The sequence below is a fragment of the Sciurus carolinensis genome, chromosome 7 (genome assembly GCF_902686445.1).
Source record: "Sciurus carolinensis chromosome 7, mSciCar1.2, whole genome shotgun sequence".
In the NCBI taxonomy this organism is placed as follows: domain Eukaryota; kingdom Metazoa; phylum Chordata; class Mammalia; order Rodentia; family Sciuridae; genus Sciurus; species Sciurus carolinensis.
In genome coordinates this window covers 118073933-118093314 of record NC_062219.1, presented here as the reverse complement: position 1 = coordinate 118093314, position 19382 = coordinate 118073933, and the positions used below count along the sequence as shown (strand labels likewise).

Here is a 19382-nt window from a genome sequence, read left to right as displayed (position 1 = left end):
CAATCGCGGTGGCGCATCCCTATAATTCTAGCGACTTGGGAGGCTGAGGCAGGAGGGTTGCAGGTTTGAAGCCAGCCTCAGTCATGTAGTCTTAAAATAAAAAAGGGTTGGGTATATAGCTCAGTGTAGAGTGTTCCTGGGTTTGATCCCCAGAAGGGCATCCTGCAGCAGGCTGGGAGTCTGAGAGTGGAGAGGGGTGGTGTGGTTCAGGGCTGGAGGCTGGACCATGGGCAAGAGACCTGGGATTTGATCCCCAGCACCAGGAGGTGTGAGGGTGTAGATGAGGCTTTCCTGCCTGGGCTCCTGTTGTATCACCTGCAGTTCTCACCCCTGCAGTCTCCACACCTCGCAGCGACCCAAACAGGTGAGCCCCAGAAGAAAACACCCCTGGATTTACTGCTCTTCCACCTCTTCCCACTCACTGGTCTTTCCTTTTTCCCTCAAGACAAAGGTGTGGAAGACTTAACTGTGGCTCACAGGCTTTAGCCCTCCAGGGGCCATTAATATTTTGACAAGATCTAGAGATCTGACATAAGTATATTCTGTAAACCCCATCCAGCTCCTCAGAAGCACCCTATTCCTGTCCCTGCAGGCATCAACCTCCAGGAGGCTTCTTAGGAGAAACCCTGGAGGAGGCTTGGCGCTGTGGCACTCGCCTGTAATCCCAGAGGCTTGGGAGGCTGAGGCAGGAGGATCGAGAGTTCAAAGCCAGCCTCAGCAAAAGCGAGGCCCTAAGCAACTCAGTGAGATCCTGTCTCTAAATAAAATATAAAAAAGGGCTGGGGATGTGACTCAGTGGCTAAGCACCCCTGGGCTCAATCCCTGGTACCAAAAAAAAAAAAAAAAAAAAAACCTAGAGAAGGGCGGTGTGCCACTCTCCTTACCCTGCACCCTCAAATCCAGCAATGCCCGCGTGCTTATTCATGCCTTACCTCCCTCCAATACACCCTCATGACAGCCTCCTCTCCCTCAAAAGCCCCTTTATTACATTGCCCCCCACCTACCACTCCAAGCCCTTCAAGAGTTCGCCCTCTCCTCAATTTCATTCAAGGTTCTCCATAATCCTGCCCACACTCTCTGGGGTGGGATGAGCGAGGCCCTGGCCTTCCTCAACAGGGGTTTCCGCAAGGGTCCCAGGGTGCTAGTCTGACCAGAGGGGCGTGTACCCAGGAGGACCTGGTGCAATGTGGATGGGGCGAACATGTGAATCATAGTCAACAGGGCAGCCAAATTCCTATCTGGGAAATCAGGGCCGTCTGAAGGGTGAGGCCACGCTGTAAACAGAATGAGTAATGAGGTCAGAAGCTGGTGGCGACCAGAAGCATGTCTACATGCAGCTCAAGGAAACGGAAATGGTACAAGACCGAAGCTGTGAATTGAATGATAAAAAGGTCCCGGAGACTCGCTGTGGTTCTGGAAGAAGCAGCCCTCGAAATCTCCCTTTCCCCTGGCTGCCTAAAACCTAATGTGCCAAATGCTCGTGGTTTTTCATGTGTGTTCAGATTCTTCCCAGCTGCCTACGGTTTGGTTTCAAACCCCTCGCTCGCCCCCTGGCACTGCTGAGTGATCTGTCCAGTGCTCTGTGGTGGTGGGTGTGGAAACAGCTGGATGTGCCCACCACACAGGGGCTGTTGCCAGATAAGCTGGCAAATGACTTCACATCTCCAAGCCTCAGATTCCTCATCTATAAATTGAGGAACAGCAACTCCGCTTCATAAATGTGTTATGTAAGAACACCAGCAGAGTGAGGATGAACCCAGCACATATTTGTAAAATGCTTAGAACAGTGCCTGGCACATAGCAAATGCTGTATAAGTGTTGGTTCAATAAAAGCAAGGTGCCCAGATGGTAAATAAGGCCAGCACTCCAAGTTAGCTATAATTTTAACATTCACATCCTTAGGTCCTCCACCACTAAGGTCCACAGCAGGCTACCATGGACTAAGCTGACCATAGAACTTTCAGAAGTTAATTTTCATTTCAGCTAAGAATAGAAAGGTAGGTTGTTGACTTATTTCATTTGGGCACACAGGAAATACCACTTTAGTTACTCCCCTTACCTGTTCTTAGGACACCACTCAGAAATCCAGAAGTACCAGTTCAAATATAGTACCTGTTCCAAATTTAATAGGCCTCATTAAAAAAAAAAAAAGAAAGAAAGAAAAAGTCAGCCAGGCACAGTGACACATGCCTATAGTCCCAGTTACTCAGGAGGCTGAGGCAGGAAGGTCCAGGCCATCCTGGGCAATTTAGGGAGATCCTGTCTGAAAATAAAATAAATAAATAAAAAGGGCTGGGAATGGAGCTCAGTGGTAGGGTGCTGAATTCAATCCCCAGCACCAGTAATGCAAAATAAAAACAAAGTCAGGGGCGCGCCTGGGGTGCAGCTCAGTGACAAAGGCATTGCCTAGCAGGCAGGAGATGCGGGAGGCCCTGAGCTCAATCCCTAGTACTGCAAAAATAAAGAAATAAAAAGTCAATCTTAGAAATGACTGAGGGTCAAAAAGGATCAGTATCCATTTGGGCAGACTCACTGGAGTCTGGCACAATTCAAGGCTACAACTCACCTTGGAAGAAAAGTAGTCCTAAGGAGACAATGCAAAGAGGAAATACATTTATTTTTTCTCCAAACTTTACAGGGGGGTGGGTATTTGGCAAAGGAGAAGGGAGGGGGAAAATGGGAGCGTACAGTTTGTTAAATGATAAAAAATGAAGTCAATGTATTGTAATAGCTCAGTAGCAATTCAAAGAGAGTCCAAAAAGTCTGTTTGCTCTTGCAATCTATCAAGCAGAAATCTTTATTAACCGAATCTCTCACTAGACGACTAGATGGCACTAATAGATGGTTGGAAATGATGACCCTGATACACTGCACAATCCTAAGCAGCTTTCTGAAACAGGAGAAAAAAAGATTCAATGAAGTTTGGTATGATTTGTGACAAGCAGATTTTATTGTATTCTAATTTTTTTTGAAAACAAGCAATATTTTTGTCATCCATAGTATGTGATGATTTATATACCACCTAATAACTTTCTACCCACCATAATATTAGAGCAAAACATTGCTCAATTATGGTTGGTATCAGGGCTTAATGAAATTCTTTCTCTCAGCAGCGAGTAGCCCCCCCTTTGCTTGGTTCTGCTTTCCCACCTGCTATGCTTCATGCCACAGAGGGATTTCTTTTTGGGTCCCAACTTGACTCAGGTGGTCTTCCACAATCTTTATTCTTCCCCTGAAGGGAGGCTGTACCTGGCCTTAGGAATCACCTGCCCTACCGAGCAGAAGTTCCCCACCCACTGTGGACGGTCTCAGGGGTGAGTGCTTCCCTTCATAAGAGAAAATAAGGAGCAACGTGGGCCTGGGTAGAATTTTTAAAATACACACATCTCTGGGGAGGAAAGGCCCACAGAGAGCCAGGCGGTGACAACGGAGTGGTGTGAAGCACGTGGCTTAAGTAGAACAGAAACAGACCCGGCCTGGACGCCCCAGGGACGCCCCAGACACAAAGCAGAGCTGGGGCAGTGCCTGGAGGGGCCTGGATCCCGCACCCGCACGGGGCCTCCCGCCCTGGCTCATCACCTCCCCGCTTCCTCGGCCCCAGTGTTCCGGCTCCGCATACCACAGAGGTCAGACACAAATAAAATCCATACATGGACTCCGCTCTCGGGTCACAGAATTCGGTCAACAACTCAGACTGAAGGTGGCCCCAGCACCACGTCCCAACCCCCCAGGACGGCTTTGCCTGTAAACACCGATCACTTAGTGACACCGTCCACCGGTCCGCCTTTGGCTGTCATTCATCACCGACTAACCTTAAACCGACTGCATCGCAGCGCCCCCCACCCCAGAGGAAATTCCACAGCTCTGATGTGATGAGAAACGTGATCTGCAGCCGCACGCTCGCTTTCTCCCTCTCCCCAGCTAGTTCCCAAACTGGGCTTCCCCGGCCGTCCCCCGCCGCCGTCCCCGCCCCTGCCCACCCCCTGCTTCTTTCCCTCTCCATTTTACACAGTGTAACCCGATAGGCTGGAAATGTAGCTGCTTTCATCTTCCATTTCCCACATCCTGAAAGTTTGGAGAGAAGAAGCCCACCCAGATGAAGGAATTCCAAGTATGTGCGCCCCCTCCCCCTTTAACTCCATTCACAAAGCAGATTACTGAGGGCCAGAGGCCCGGGGAGGCCCGGCTCCCCTCCCCGCCCCCGCCTCCCTGCGAGTTGACTCATTCCTCATCCTTACTCCTGGCCCGCACAAAAGCCCAAGTCCACATGCTTAGCACCAAAAATGAACTTTTCCCTGGACTCTGCTCCTTAAGCTTTCAAACCTCACCCTGCTGGGGACTGCCGCCTTGAGCAGAGATCCGACTCCCATTCATCTGTCTCCTCTTCAGCACTTCCAAACAGAAAGTGCTCCGGGAAAATGTGTCAATGGATCCGCGGGAAAAGATACAAATGTACCAAGCGCCGCTTCAAGGCAAGAGCTAAGTCTTTGGGAAAGATCGGAGTGTTCTAACCCACAGAAATTGTATTAAGCCCAGAATAAGAGGTGCTTTATTTGAGCACAGAACAGAGGTTCTGGTAAAGATTTTTAACTTTTAACTTTATTTCATTATTTCGATTTATTTATTTATTTATGGTGCTGGGGATGCAACTCAGAGCCTCGCATGTGCTACTGAGTTCTAACCACTGAGCAACATCCCCAGCCCTCTTCACCCCCCCACCCCCTATCCCCGCCTTGTGCTGGGAATTGAACCCAGGGATGCATTACCTCTGAACTACATCTGCAGACCTTTTTGTTTTTTATTTTGAGACAGAGTCTCACTAAATTGTAGAGCTGCCTCCTTAACGTCTGGGATCACAGACATTTGTCACCACGCCCAGCTTGGTAATTTTTTTTTTGTTTTGTTTTGTTTTTTTTAATTTCTTAGTGATTACAAAATATGCCAACAGGTCAGTTCTTCGGTTCTCTGTCCTGAGTTCTGTCACTGATAGGGAAACAGAGAGCAGAGACATCTTCTCTGACATCACCCTCAAAAGTTAGGAAGTAACCCCCAAGCATCCTTTATCCTGAAGGTTGATTAGCTATCTTATCCATGCTTCAAGGAGAGGAAGAAAGCCATTTAGAACCTGTGCCAGTTCAGGGTAATTCCCTGAATTCACCAGCTTTGTGTGAAACAGGATTTCCTGCACCAAGGAGTGCTCCCTCTCCTGTTATTGGGAATTTGTTTAATGGATGACTAATCTATGTTATTTTTGCAATTCAGGATAGTTAGCTACTTTGCTCAATGCACTAGCATTTGACCAAAACACGATAAAGCCTGGGCACACGTTAGTGCACGGGGTCATGCATTTCACAGGGCTCACTATTGCCCAAGAAGTCTCTTGAATTCCAAGAAGAATTCAAGAGGCCAGGCCTGGAAAGTGCAGTAACAATGATAAGAAATAACAGGCAGTGGTAGAAGAGCCACACTGCAGCTCCTCAGATCATCCATAGGGTGCTGAGGAGAAATCAGTACCACAGCTCAGCTCCAAACTTCCTGTGTTCAGGTAAATGCAGCCTGTACCTGACATTCAACAGTTAAGGGGCTCCCACCAAGTCAATGATACAACCAGAGCCTGCAAAGGCAGGTATTAATCTCTCTGGACAGCAGCTTCCTTATCTGTAAAACACTAAGGTTAATTTAACCCTTGCTAGGGCTGGTGATACAGCCTTGCAATCATATAAGGCCCTGGGTTCAATCCCCAGCACCGCAAAAATATTAAATAAATAAAAATAAAAAATTTAACCCTTGCTAATCAAAGTTGAATCCCATATACCAGCAGCAAGGCTTGACTTGAGAGTTTGGGACTTAACTAGAAATGCACCCCCTAACCTGCTGCTTTTTTTTTTTTTGGTACCAGAAATTGAACCCAAGGATGCTTAACTACTGAACCACAACCCCATCTCTTTTTATTTTGAGACAAGTTCTCACTAAGTTGCTGATGCTGGCCTCCAATTTATGATCCTCCTGTCTCAGTCTCTCAGATTGCTAGGATTACAGATCAGGGTCACCATGCCTTCCCCCACCACCTGCTGCATTCAGACAAGCTCCCAGGTGATTCCTGTGCATGTTATAATTTGAGATGCTGTGGCCTACACTGAAGTCCTCTTTCTAGTTCTGAAATCATCTGATCTCATTAAGTGATTTTCAAGGAACTTTTTCTTCTCTGATAAAAGGATTTCCTTCTTTCTTCTGCTTCCAGTTTTGGCACATTTTGTCTCCTCTACCAAAGAATTTAAATTTTAATGGGCATAGGAATCACGTGGGGAGCTTGTTTACAGCTCCAAGATTACATTTTTGTTTTGTTTTGCAGTGCTGGGGACAGAACCCAGAGACTCACAATGCTAGGCAATACATAGATCCCAAATGACTTTTCTTTTCCCTTCCAGTGCTGGGATTGAACCCAGGGCCTCACATATTCTAGACAAGGAAACACACCACCACTAAACTACATACCCAGCCCCCACTCCACCCCACCTGCCTTTTTAAAAAACATATATATTTTGTTGATGGACCTGTATTTTGTGTGGTGCTGAGAATCCAACACAGGGCCTCACACATGCTAGACAAATGCTCTACCACTGAGCCACAACCCCAGCCCCCTACCTGCCTTTCTAAAAATATGAGACAGGGTGTGGCTAAGTTGCTCAGACTGCCCTCCAATTAGGGATCTTCCTGCTTCAGCTTCCCTAGTAGTTAGGATTGCAGGGATGTACCACCATGCTGGGGGTTTCCTAAATTACATTAAAAGCAACAACAACAACAAAATTAATGTAAAATTTCAAACGTGTAAAACACAGACAAAATATGGCTGGGATTGTAACCCAGGAGTAGAGCACTTGACTAGCAGGTGCAGAGGTCCAGAGGTTTGTTTTTTGGTACCAAGAATTGAACCCAGAGGTGCTTAACCACTGAGCCACATCCCCAATCCTTTTTTATATTTTATTTAGAGACAGGGTCTGGCTGAGTTGATTAGGGCCTCACTAAGTTGGTGAAACTGGCTTTGAACTTGCAATCCTCCTGCCTCAGCCTCCCAAGCCGTTGAGATTACAGGCGTGTGCCACCATGGCCCACAGGCCCTGGGTTTGATTTCCAGCACCACCATAAAATAAAATAAAGTAAAATAAAAATAGACAAAATACTAATAATAAACAAACATGCTCCAACATCAGCTTTGATAATTATCAACTCGGGACTAATTTTGTTTCACTTGGAATATATACCTGAGTTTCCTTTTACAGTTAGGGAAACTAAGATATTTGAATGCATCTTACCAAGTGAAAACATTAGGGAAAAGTCCTGGTTACACCCCCTTCCTTTTGAGCATGTCAATCAACATCAGAGATCTTTGTGGCAGTAATTCCATAAGCTTGGGAGACTGAGGCAGAAGGATCGCAATTTCAAACCAGCCCCAGCAATTTATCAAGGCCCTAAGCAACTCAGCGAGACCCTGTCTCAAAATAAAAAAATAAAATGTACTGGATTGTGGCTCAGTAGCTGGGTGACTCTGGGTTCAATTCCTGGTACCAAAACAAAAACAAAAACGAGTTGGGGCCTGAACCAGGTGCAGGGTCGAGTTGGGATTGCACATTGAAGGCCAGCTTGGTAATTTGGTGACAGCTTCTTGAATAACAAGGGTCATTCTTATTCAGACACAGGAACCACACCTGGAGGCTAAGCGCTAGACATATTAATGGGCACCATCAGGGCCTATTTCAAATGTTGAAGACCTTGAGGCTCACCTGTGGGAACACCTGCACCCTACACCTTTGTCCCTGCAGTGGAAAAGAGGTGGGGGTGAACCCGGATGGAAGTTAGAGGGAGGGAGGTGGGTGACCCGGATGGAAGTTAGAGGGAGGGAGGTGGGGTAGCCCAGACGGAAGTTATAAGGAGGCAGTAGCCTTGATGCTTTATCAGTGCCTATTTTACATACATTTTGCTCCCTGCCTTACCCAGAACCATATATAATTGCCTAAACTGGTGCAACAAAATGTCGGGTCCCCTCCACGTGACCGGTTTCTCACCTCTTCTCCCTTAAATAAATCTTGCTGTTTACTCTTCCCTTCCATGATGGTCCATGGATTTTATTCTTCAAAATTTGCGAGATGAGCACCCAGGGAGTGGCAAAGCGAGGAATCTATCCTCATCTCAAAACTCTGGTTTCTGTCACCAAACAGTAAATTTAAAAAGAGGCCGGGAGTATAGCTCAGTTTTAGTCACCCTTGGGTTCAATCCCAGCACCGCCCCCCCAAAAAATAAAAAAATAAAAAAAATAAAAGGATACTGGGTGAAGTGACACACGCCTGTAATCCCAGCAACTCAGGAGGCTGAGGCAGGAGGGTCTCAAACTCAAAGCCAGCCCCTGCAATTTAGCGGGGTCCTAGCAACTGAGCAAGACCCTGCCTCAAAATAAATAAATGTTGCCGAAAGCTCCGTCCTTGTCCCCGTGCCAATCCAATAATGAGGACACGGTTTTGAGGAAAAGGAAAAAAGTTTATTGCTTTGCTAGCAAAGGACAGACACAGGATCTCCTGTCCCAGAGGCTGTGATTCTGCCCATCAGCAGGAACAGGGGACATTTAAAGAGGTGACTCAAGGGCTGCATTCCCCGTGTTCTGTGTCTGGAGTTGCCATTCACGTGTTAATTTGGGAGATGGGCCTCTCTGAGACCTTCTGGATTTCTCCATTCCTGTGGTGGGTGGGTGCTCAGGGACAGATGACCCTGCCCAGGATGGGGAGGAAAGGTAATCCAGTTTCCCTGAGATCAGAGGAGCAGGGAGAGAGGAAGAGACACTTGTCCATTTCAAAAACAGCTGGGTGGCAGAGCAGCAAGGGCTATATTCCAAGCTTAAAGTTACATATGCTTTGCTACATACTGTTACATAGATAAATAAATGAGGTGCTGGGGATGTGGCCCAGTGCTGAAGCGCCCCTGGGTTCAATTCCCAGTACCAAAAAAGAAAAGAAAGGAGGCTTTGTGCCAGTGTGTTGTAAGAGGGAAGGTAGGAAAACACCTCGGGGGATGAGGATATGTCTTCTGGCCTTTGCTTTACTCTTTAACCTAGTAATAAATCTCTTAAAGCTCCCGTGGCATTCAGAATATCCTGTAAACGGCAAGGTCGCCCCGCAGTTGTGACAGGAATGCAAGTTTACTAAGTGGACCGGGAGCTGATGTCCCGAAGGCACGGTCCTGCCCTTTTCACCTATTGGCTAATTATAATGGCTGAATCTCAGCCCTCGGACAGGCGCGCTAAAGAGGTGGAGGGAGGCCAGGCCAGGCAGAGCCGGAGCTGAGAAAGGAACTCCGCCGCTCCAAAACTCAGCACCACAATCAAGGGATAAAGCGGTAATTAGGCCTGATTATCATGCAAGGCAGCCCCGGTTAAATTGGAATGTAGCTGGAGAGACGAAAGGCTGATGGAGAGTTTGCTATGCTGGAGACACGCTTTGATGTCTGCAGGGAAGGCTGCCATTCATTCAGCCGTCAGCCCACCAAAAAAAAAAAAAAAAAAAAAAGAAAGAAAGAAAAAAAAAAATTGCAGCAGGAGAATCTGAAACCCCCTAAAACCCTAAAATACAGCTTGCGGCAAGCAGACGTGAAGTGCCTGGGAGTGCGTTCTCTTTCTGAGTGTGTGACTGAGTGTGTGTGAGTGTGTGTGTGTGAATGTGTGAGAGTGTGAGAGTGTGAGTGTGTGTGCCAGTGTGTGTTTGTGTGTGTGAGAGTGTACGAGTGTGTGTGAATGTGTGTGTGTGTGTGTGTGTGTGTGTGTGAGTGTGTACGAGTGTGTGAGAGAGTGTGCGTGCATGTGAGAGTGTGTGTGTGCTGCTTTTCTCAGATTTATGCCTCCAGTCTCTTGGATCTGTCAGAAGACAAGAAAGGAGAGAAGAGTGCCTGGACCAGCTGTGAACTCGCCACCCTCTGTGAGCAGAGTCTTGTCGCCAGGGAGAATGTGGCTGAGCTCAGGGCTGACTTCCTACCTGCTGACGGGGAGGAAGTAAAAGAAAGAAGAGGTAAATTACTCTGCTTGTCCCCGAGAGGCCCGGAACCACGATAACAGATGCCGCTGGAGTCATCTGAGGCTGCCAGCTACCACAGCCTTTATACCCACTGATGTAGGAAGAGAAGAAAATGAGCCAAGAAAGTAGGTTAATCTCCCAGGGAAACACAAAATAGGTGGCAGGTAGCTTTTCTACACCTTTCACTCTCTAATTGCGTTAGACCCAGAGCTGTGCAGCACAAGGAATTCCTTCTGTGTCCTTACTTCACCTCTCGCGTCCTTTTTGTGGTGTCCACCGTCCTGACGTATGTTATTTTTGTATCCCAGCTAACTGATCAGCTAGGTGCACACCCCAAACTAACCCTGGACTTTCGTTTCCATACAGGAGACTTCCGAAGCAACTTGGCATTGAGAGACAATGGACTTTCTACTAAATCATTGACTGGAAAGCAACAGGTTCCTAGGAGGATGTCATCATGTCCTTATTTTACTTTTTCACAGGGTGCTCACCATGGGAAGTAGGATGTGCAACTACTGAATTTGCATTAGGAAAATCCATGAAAATATAAAGGTCTTACAGGGAGGCTACATGCAAATTCTGTTCCCCAGGGATCACCAAAATTAGACCCATATACCACTGTGCTATACCCCCTAGGCATGTAGTTAAATCGATCTTTTTTTCCTTTTTTTTTTTTTCCCCTGTGGAACTGGGGGTTGAACCCCAGGATGATTTACCAATGAGCTATACCCCAGCCCTTTTTATTTTTATTTTTATTTTTAGACAGGATGTTGCTAGATGGATGAGGCTGGCCTCAAATTTACAATCCTCCTGCCTTAGTCTCTGGAGTCGCTGGAATGACAGGAGTGTGTCACCACACCCAGCTCAATATTTCTTTATATGAAATAAGTTGTTCATCAGATTGTTCTGAAGGAATTAAAGAACACTATCTAGAGGCGGAGGCAGAAGGATCACAAGTTTGAGATCAAACTGGGCAACTTAGCAAGACTTTTCTCAAAATAATTTTTTTCTTTTTGCTGGATTGGTGCTCTACTACTGAGCTATGTTCCCAGCCCCCAACAATAAAAAGGCTGAGTGTGTAGCTCAGTGGTAGAGAGCCCCTGGGCTTAATTCCCAGTATGGAAAAAACCTGTTACCTGTTTTTGCTGTGATTTCTTCTGTTAATAGAGCTTACTTGTTTTGAATCTTATTTTATTTTTTGGTACTGGGGATTGAACTCAGGAGCACTAGACCCCCGAGCCATATCCCCAGTCCTACTTTGTATTTTATTTAGAGACAGGGTCTCAGTGAGTTGCTTAGAACCTCACTTTTGCTGAGGCTGGTTTTGAACTTGTGATCCTCCTGCCTCAGCCTCCAGAATTTCTGAGATTACAGGTGTGCACCACCATGCTGGGCAACCAAATTTACTCTTAAGACCTATATAAAATAATGGCATGTACTTGCCATACAAGGAAGAACCCATGGAATAAGTATGAATACAAACCTATTCATCCATCACTATTGATCCTGCTACAGTTCTTCAGAGATTGTGTGAGTGAAAGATGATGATTTCATGGAATAGACAGCTCCTTCTTTTCCCCCAGTGTCACTTGATTTAGGAGAAACTCTACTTAATCTCTTCCATAAAATTCCCTGAAATTACTCTTGGAGTACACAGCACACATTTAGGATAAATACATTGCACAAGATTGAAAATACCCTTCAGATATCTTATTTTGTACAATCTTTGAAAACGAAAAATGGAGTTTTGTTTTTACTTAGATTTAAAAAAAAAAAATCAGGGGAGAGAGAGGGGAAAGAGCAGCTGTGTATTTTTTAAGTAATAAAATAGCATTCCCCAGAATTTCCAGTAAAACCCATAAGATGAAGCAGTTCATCCCCAAAGTATGTGTGGGATGCTGGGAGCTCCCTGGCTTTTCCAGGCAACCCCACCCCCAAAAAACTCCCCACAAAAAAACAAAAGCAGATGGGCTGCATCTGAACAAATCAAACTCCCCAGGGCCAGAGCTCTCTGCTCTAAATGCTAATAGAGTGAGTAATCAGAAACCTACTTTTGGTAAATTATTTATCTTATCTCTGGAACTCAGCAAAGCATGGAAGACAGCAACTTCTGAAGAAAGATGTTGTTGGTCAAGAACTCCAGCTGGAATTTGTACTTTTACTAGAAAAGGGAAAAGTTCAGAGACCAGTGGGGCTCATGAAGCAATTATTTTTTTATTTTTTTAATGACCAAAGGCAAAGCCAAGGAAAACTGACTTCACAGTTCCGTGGAACAGGTCTGGTTCATGTTTTGCCTAATGGGCCTAGTGCTCCACCCGTATTAGGATAATGGCCAAACAAACCAACCAATTGACAATAAAGGACCTTGAAGAGGTGGGAAGAGGTTCCCATATCCCCTGTCTCCACCCTTCCTGGCAAAGGACAGCCTAAGTAACGTGGAGTGGAATGGTATTTCTCGAACTGACCTGGCATCCAGCATCAGGAGCACTTGAAGGGTTTGTTAATGACTGACCGCAATGATGGGACTCACTCCCGGAGGTGCCGACCAAGTACACTTGAAGGGGAAGGAGCTGAGAATCTGCATTTTGGACAAGTTCCTGGGTGCTGTTTTTGCTGGTTAGGGGGCCACACTTGACAGTCACTCAAGGGTGGGGTCATTTCTACAATCTAGTTTGGTTTCTGTAGAATCGAGGCACCTTCCCTCAGGATAACACATGGAGATCTGGAGATGTAAAGACTTTGGGATGTTAAAAACGGAGTTCGCCCTTGTAAAGAATTTTATCACTCTCACCTATTTTACAAAGCATTAACTAAATAAATCAATTCCATCCATGATTAACATTGTAATTGTATTCTAGCTTTTACTCTTGCTTTGCATAAGCAGGTTGGTTTTTTTTTTTTTTCTTTTTGGCTGATACTGGGGATTGATTCCGTGGACACTCTACCACTCCACCTCTAAGTGACAGTACCCCCAACCCTTTCTAATTTTTTTTTTTTTTTTTTTTTTTTTTTTTTTTTTGGACACAGGACCTTGCTAAAGTCCTGAGGGTCTCTTTAAATTGTTGAGGCTGGCTTGGAACTTGCAATCCTCCTGTCTCAGTCTCTTGAGTTGCTGGGATCACAGGAGTGTGCCACCATGCCTGGCAGCAGCGGCATTTTTTAATCCAATAGAATTAAGCGGATATGTCAGTAAAGGTTTCATTTGAATACATAATGGTCATACACATCACATTCACATTTATAAATATATAGGAATTCTGTGGGGTCCGGGCAAAATGACCACATGCCTGTAATCCCAGCTATTCAGGAGGCTAAGGCAGGAGGATATGAAGTTCTGGGTCAGTTGCATCAATTTAGAGAGACTCTGTCTCAAAATAAAATTAAGAGACCTGGAGACGAAGCTCAGGCATAGCATACCCCACATTCAATCCCCAGGACCATTTCAAAACAAAACAAAACAAAACCAAAAAAGCCCCTTTGTGCCCTGGGGTGTAGCTCAGTGGTAGAGAGTGCAAGGCCCTGGGTTTGAACCCAGCACTACAGATTTTAAAAAGAATTTTGTTTGGCTCCTGTGCTTTACCAGTTCATTCACAGGAGAACACAACTCTGATTACATTATGAAATAAGAGGAACGCGAATGATTTCCTTTACTTCTTTGCTTCAAACAGCAAATATATTTGGAGCACGTTATACATATGAATAATATACATATAAATCAGAATTTTGAATATAAGGGGCGATAAGATCAAATAGGTAGCAACCATCTTGTAGCCAGGGCCTGTTCAAAATCCTCTTAGGATCCCTCTTACCCTTGGGAACATTTACACTCCTCAGAAAGGCACACTCACTTTTTTCTTCTTTTTTTGTGGTACTAGGGATTGAACCTTGGGCCCCAGGATACTCTAATGCTAAGCTACATCCGCAACCCTGTTTCTGTTTGTTGTTGGTCTGTTTGTTTAAGGCAGTGGGGATTGAACTTAGATGCTCTACCAGCGAGCCACACCCTTTTTATTTTAAATTTTGAGACAGGATCTCATTAATTTGCTGAGGTTGGCCTCTAACTTGGGATCCTCCTGCCTTAGCCTCCTAAGTTGCTGGGATTACAGGTGTGCACCACAGCTCTGGCACAAACCCACTTTTTAGTCACTAATGGTTACCTGTCACTTGGATTTCTCTCCATTGCCTTTTCACCCAGGGTTACTTTACCAATAAACTACATTCCCCAACCCCTTTTTTTTAGACAGGGTATCACCATGTTGCTGAGGTTGGGTTTGAACTTGGAATCCTCCTGCTTCAGTCTCTAGTATAGCTGGGATTATCAATGTGCGCTGCACCTGGTCTAAGTCACTGTGGAATGAGAATTTGATTAGGTGAGAAGTGTTCATGAAATGTTTGTGAAGGAAGGAGCCAAGATGGAGAGGTACTGTATAAGCAAAGAGAAATAGGAAAATGCAAGTTCTGTCTCACCCCGATCCTCTCTTCATACTCATCGGGAGAGAAAAATATACGATTATCAGAATAGCTGTGCCTTAAGTGTCCTTATCTGTAAAACTGGAATATCGACAGTACTTGCCTTATTGAGTAATGGTGGTGTGTGTTATAAAGCATTCAGCACTGTTCTTGGCACTGAGGACTCAATAAAATTTAACCAATATCCGCTATTCTAGATTAATTCCATGCTTTTACAGGAGAGCTGTATGGTTTACAAAGGTGATGTTTCACAAGTACCTTGTAAATGACTGGAATCAAACCTATTACCCAAACTTATACCCATGATCTCTCTGAGATAGATATAGGGTGGTACTTGGCGGCTTTTCTGTGTTGGCGATGAGTCTCGCATGGAACAGTTGAGCAGTACTGAGTGGGACCTCCTGGAGCTGAGAGGAACACAAGAGTGAAGGGGAGCTGAGTGCAGTGACACTTGCCTTTAATCCCAGGACCTCAGGAGGCTGAGGCAGGAGGATCACAAATTCAAGGTCAGCCATGGCAATTTAGTGAGACTGTCTCAAAGCCAAAAAGGGCTGGGACCTTAGCTCACTGGTAAAGCGCTACTGGGTTGGATCTGTAGTCCTGCCTGCTTACCCCTGGCCAAAAAAAGAGATAGGTGAAGGTGGAGTCATGATCCCTGTCTCTAAACCAAAAGCACCTCACCAAGAGAACTTCCTTGTTTTGATTCTCCAGACTAAATGAAGGAAAGCTACAGGGAAGCATTTTAATTTAACATTGAAAAAGCTTTCCAACAAACCAGGTGCAGTGCATGCCTATAATCCCAGCAACTCGGGAGGCTGAGGCAGGAGGATCTCAAGTTCAAGACCAGCCTCAGCAATTTAGCTAGGCCCTAAGCAACTTAGATTCTGCCTCGAAATAAAAAAATAAAAGGTCTGGGGATGTGGCTCAATGGTTAAGCACCCCTGGGTTCAATCCTCAGTGTACCAAAAAAAAAAAAAACTTACCCCCCCCACAACACACTTTATTTTTTGTTTTGAAACAGGGTCTTGCTAAGTCGCCCAGGCTGAGCTGGTACTTCCAATGCTTCTGCCTCAGCCTCCCAAGTAGATGGGATCATAGACTTGTGCCACTATGCCTGGCAAAATCTTTTTTGGTAGTAGTAATTGGGGTCTGGATAATCAAAAAAGAGGTTCTTATTTCCTTGACTCTAAAATTCTTGATTCTGAAATATGAAGGCTGTTAAGTACCTGTTATAACCATGAGCTTAGAATTTCATAGACTTGACTTCAAATCCCAAATTTGTCATTTGACTGTGGGCTAGTTGCTTAACCTATCTTTACCTCAGTTTCCTTATCTGACATGAAGATAACCATCCCTTTTTCCTTCAGCTTCAGTGGATTAGATCTTTTAATGTATGTAAAGTGCTTGGTACAGTTAACATACTTCTATATATAAAAATGAGTAAGAGGCAGCTACTTTTTTTCCTTTTTTTTTGTACCAGGGATTGAACTCAGGGACGATTTACCATTAAGCCACATTCACAGCCCTTTTTATTTTTTATTTTATTTTATTTTATTTTTTGGTACCAGGGATTGAACCCAGGAATGCTTAACCACAGAGAACCCACCCCAGCCCTTTTAATATTTTATTTTGAGACAGGATCTTGCTAAATTGTTTAGGGCCTCACTAAATTGCTGAGGCTGACCTCAAACTTGTGATCCTCTGCTTCAGCGTTCTGAGTTGCAAGGCTTATAGTCATGTGCCACTGTACCCAGCTTATTTTTTAAATTTTGAGACAAAAGTCTCACTAAGTTGTTTAGGGCCTTGCTTAATTTCTGAGGATGGCTTTGAATTTGCAATCTTCCTGAGGACACTTTTAAGATCAGACTCAATGTTCTCCTGTGTCTGCTCCTATAAAGTCATATTGATGTCTAGAAACTTTTCACCTGTGAAATTTATATTACCAGTCTCTTCTCAGAGTTTGTATGTCCCAGCTCACTCATTTTGGTTAATCCCAGCATTATATTCATTCAGACATCCCCAGAAAAGGTCCTAATTTCCTGGGTGAGGTAGCACATGCCTATAATCCCAGGGGCTTTGGAGGCTGAGATGGGAGGATCAAAGCCAGCCTCAGTAAAAGTGAGGCACAAAGAAACTCAGTGAGACCCTGTCTCGAAATAAAGTAAAATAAAATAGGGCTTGGGATGTAGCTTAGTGATCAAGTGCCCCTGAGTTCAATCCCCAGTTACCCCACCACCACCACCACCAAGAAAAAGCTCCTAATTCCATAAAAAATTTCTTATTGCTTTCAGAAGTCATTTTGTAACAAACCGTAGGGGCATTAGTGGATGGTTTCTGATTTCAGTTGCAGGTCCCCAGTTCTTACAATTGTAGGTAGAGGAGGTTCTTCTCTAAGCCCAGGGAATGTGCGCTTTCCCAGTGGGTTCCAGAGTAAATACCCTTTTCCTTTGAGTGACATAAATGTCCAGAGCTCCCAAGCTCTATTGAGAAGAGGAACAGACGTGTTTCCTCTGGTGTCCCCTGAACGTTGATAACTGCATGCCAAGGAGTTGGCTAGATCATGTGGGATAGGCAGCTGTCTACATGGTGTAATTTGAGGGGTTTGAGGAAATCCCCCTTCTTAAAATATCTTTTCCCAGTGACCCTGACACTTGCCTGAAATGTATTACTTACTTTTCAGAGTAAAGTGTTGCTAAAATGTAGGGGGATCAGGAAGTGGACTCGAATTCAGCCATTATCACTCATTAGCACCTCCATTTAAATTAATTTATCAGATTAGTTGGCTCAGTAGAGTCCCAAAAATAAGCAGCAAAGACACATAAGTTTTAACGAGGAAGCTGATTCCAAAGGGTCAGAAGTATGGGGTACGGGGTCACTCAGGTCAGGGACAGTGCAAAGAATACAAGGGGAAAAGAAAAAACAAAACAAAAAACCCAAAACAGTTTGGGAACAGCCAGGAGGGTTTGGTTCAGAAAGCAAAAGGGGGATGCAGAGTGTGAACTGCAGGTGCCCCCACGTTAGGTTTCTCTCTTTTGAATTTTCTCTTTTTTGAATTTTTTTTTTTTTTTTAACAAAAGTAACCTAACTGACCCATTGGTGCACCTCTGTAATCCCAGCGACTTGGGCAGCTGAGGCAGGAAGATGTAAATTTGAGGCCTGCCTCAGCAATTTAGGGAGACTGTGTTTCCAAGTAAAAAATAAAAGTGGCTGGGAGTGCGACTCAGTGGTAAAGCACCCCTGGGTTCAACCCCCAACACTGCATAAAAATAAATAAGTCACCTGGAATTCCCAGGTTAAAATTGAAGTTTTGATTGCACAATGTTAAAATGCACCCCCAGTTCTGTGTAAGTATATTTGGGCTGAAATGTCTTTGTATAATTTACATAGTCACCCTTTGCAAAAGACCATTCAACCAAAAGTTGTTGAGTTTATAGTAAATGCCAGGTGTCATACTAATGGCTTTGGGAATACAAAGACAAAATCCACAATCCCTACCTTCATACCTTCTAATTACTCATCAATTTGAGACAACTCAACAATTCTTGAGTGTTACATCCTTTTTATGACATCCCTGACATTCTTTCCCCCTTGTATTCTTTTTTCTTTTCCTTCTTCTTCTTTTTTTTTTTTTTTGGTGGTGGGGCTGGGGGTGGGGTGGGAGTGTACTAGGGACTGAACCAAGGGGTGCTTTTTTTTTTTTTTTTTGGTACTGGGGATTGACCCCCGGGGTGCTTAATCACTGAGCCACTTCCCTAGCCCTTTTTTGTGTTTTATTTTGAGATACAGTTTTGCTCAATACTTAGGGCCTCATGCTATATTGCAGAGACTGATCTTGAACTTGCAATCCTCCTGCCTCAGCCTCCTGATTCGCTGTGATTGCAGGCATGCACCACCTTGCCCCGCCAATTTTCTGTGATTTTGAGCCAGTATCTTGCTACATTGCTAAGGATTACAGCCAAGTGCCACCACACCCAGCTTCCCGCCCCCCCCTTTTTTTTTCTTTTGGTACCAGAGATAAACTTGGGGCACTCAACCCCTGAGCCACATTCCTAACCCTATTTTGTATTTTTGTATTTTATTTAGAGACAGGGTCTCATTGAGTTGCTTAGCACCTAGCTTTTGCTGAGGCTGGCTTTGAACTTGAGATCCTCCTACCTCAGCCTCCAGAGCCACTGGGATTACAGGTGTGCACCACCACACCCACCTCTTCTGTTCTTATACTGACTTTTATTATCCTTGACTTTTCAATTTATTTCTTCAGAAAAATACTTAGTGTGTCGTTTTGTACAGTCTCTTAAAAGTCACTTGAGTATTATGTGTTTGTGGAGCAGATTTAAGCATTCCAGTAAAATTTTGCTCTAATCCCATCTCCCTGTGAAAGTACCAATATGAATAATTTGGTTAATTATCATTTTTAAGTCACCATGTTCTGAGTATCTATGCTGTACTTGCCAATTATTGAATTACCTTTAGGAGGGGTCTATTATTAGCCTGAAATTACAGATGAGGAAACTGAGCCTTTAGAGAGTAAGATTTCACAGCTCCCAAGAGACTGAGTCAGATGGGATTCAAACCCATCTGACTCCTGAACTGTGCTCACGTTGAGCATGAAAGAGCATTTTCTTAAACACACCAGTGCTTACAGAATCATCTAAAAATAACATTGTCTTGTCATAGGCTTGGATGGGAACTCCTGGCTTTGGGCAACCAGTATTTTTGTAAAATTTAATGAAGTGTATGAACTTGCTAATAACAAGGGACCACATTCTGGGTGCTGTAAAGAACAGAAGTGTTTTCTACCATTCGGAAAGCTGGAAATCTGAGATTGAGGTGTCTACAAGGTCGTTTCCTTCTGAG

At 44.6% G+C, this 19382-nt stretch overlaps 1 long non-coding RNA gene across 1 annotated transcript; it reads right to left on the bottom strand.

The window, feature by feature from the left end:
* Positions 1 to 2598: 2598 nt before the first annotated feature.
* On the bottom strand, positions 2599 to 3912 carry LOC124988200 (uncharacterized). The gene is made up of 2 exons (XR_007109383.1): positions 3813 to 3912; positions 2599 to 2890 (listed from the first exon to the last, which is right to left on the bottom strand). It is a non-coding gene; the product is annotated as an uncharacterized LOC124988200 (long non-coding RNA).
* Between the last annotated feature and the right edge of the window lie 15470 nt (positions 3913 to 19382).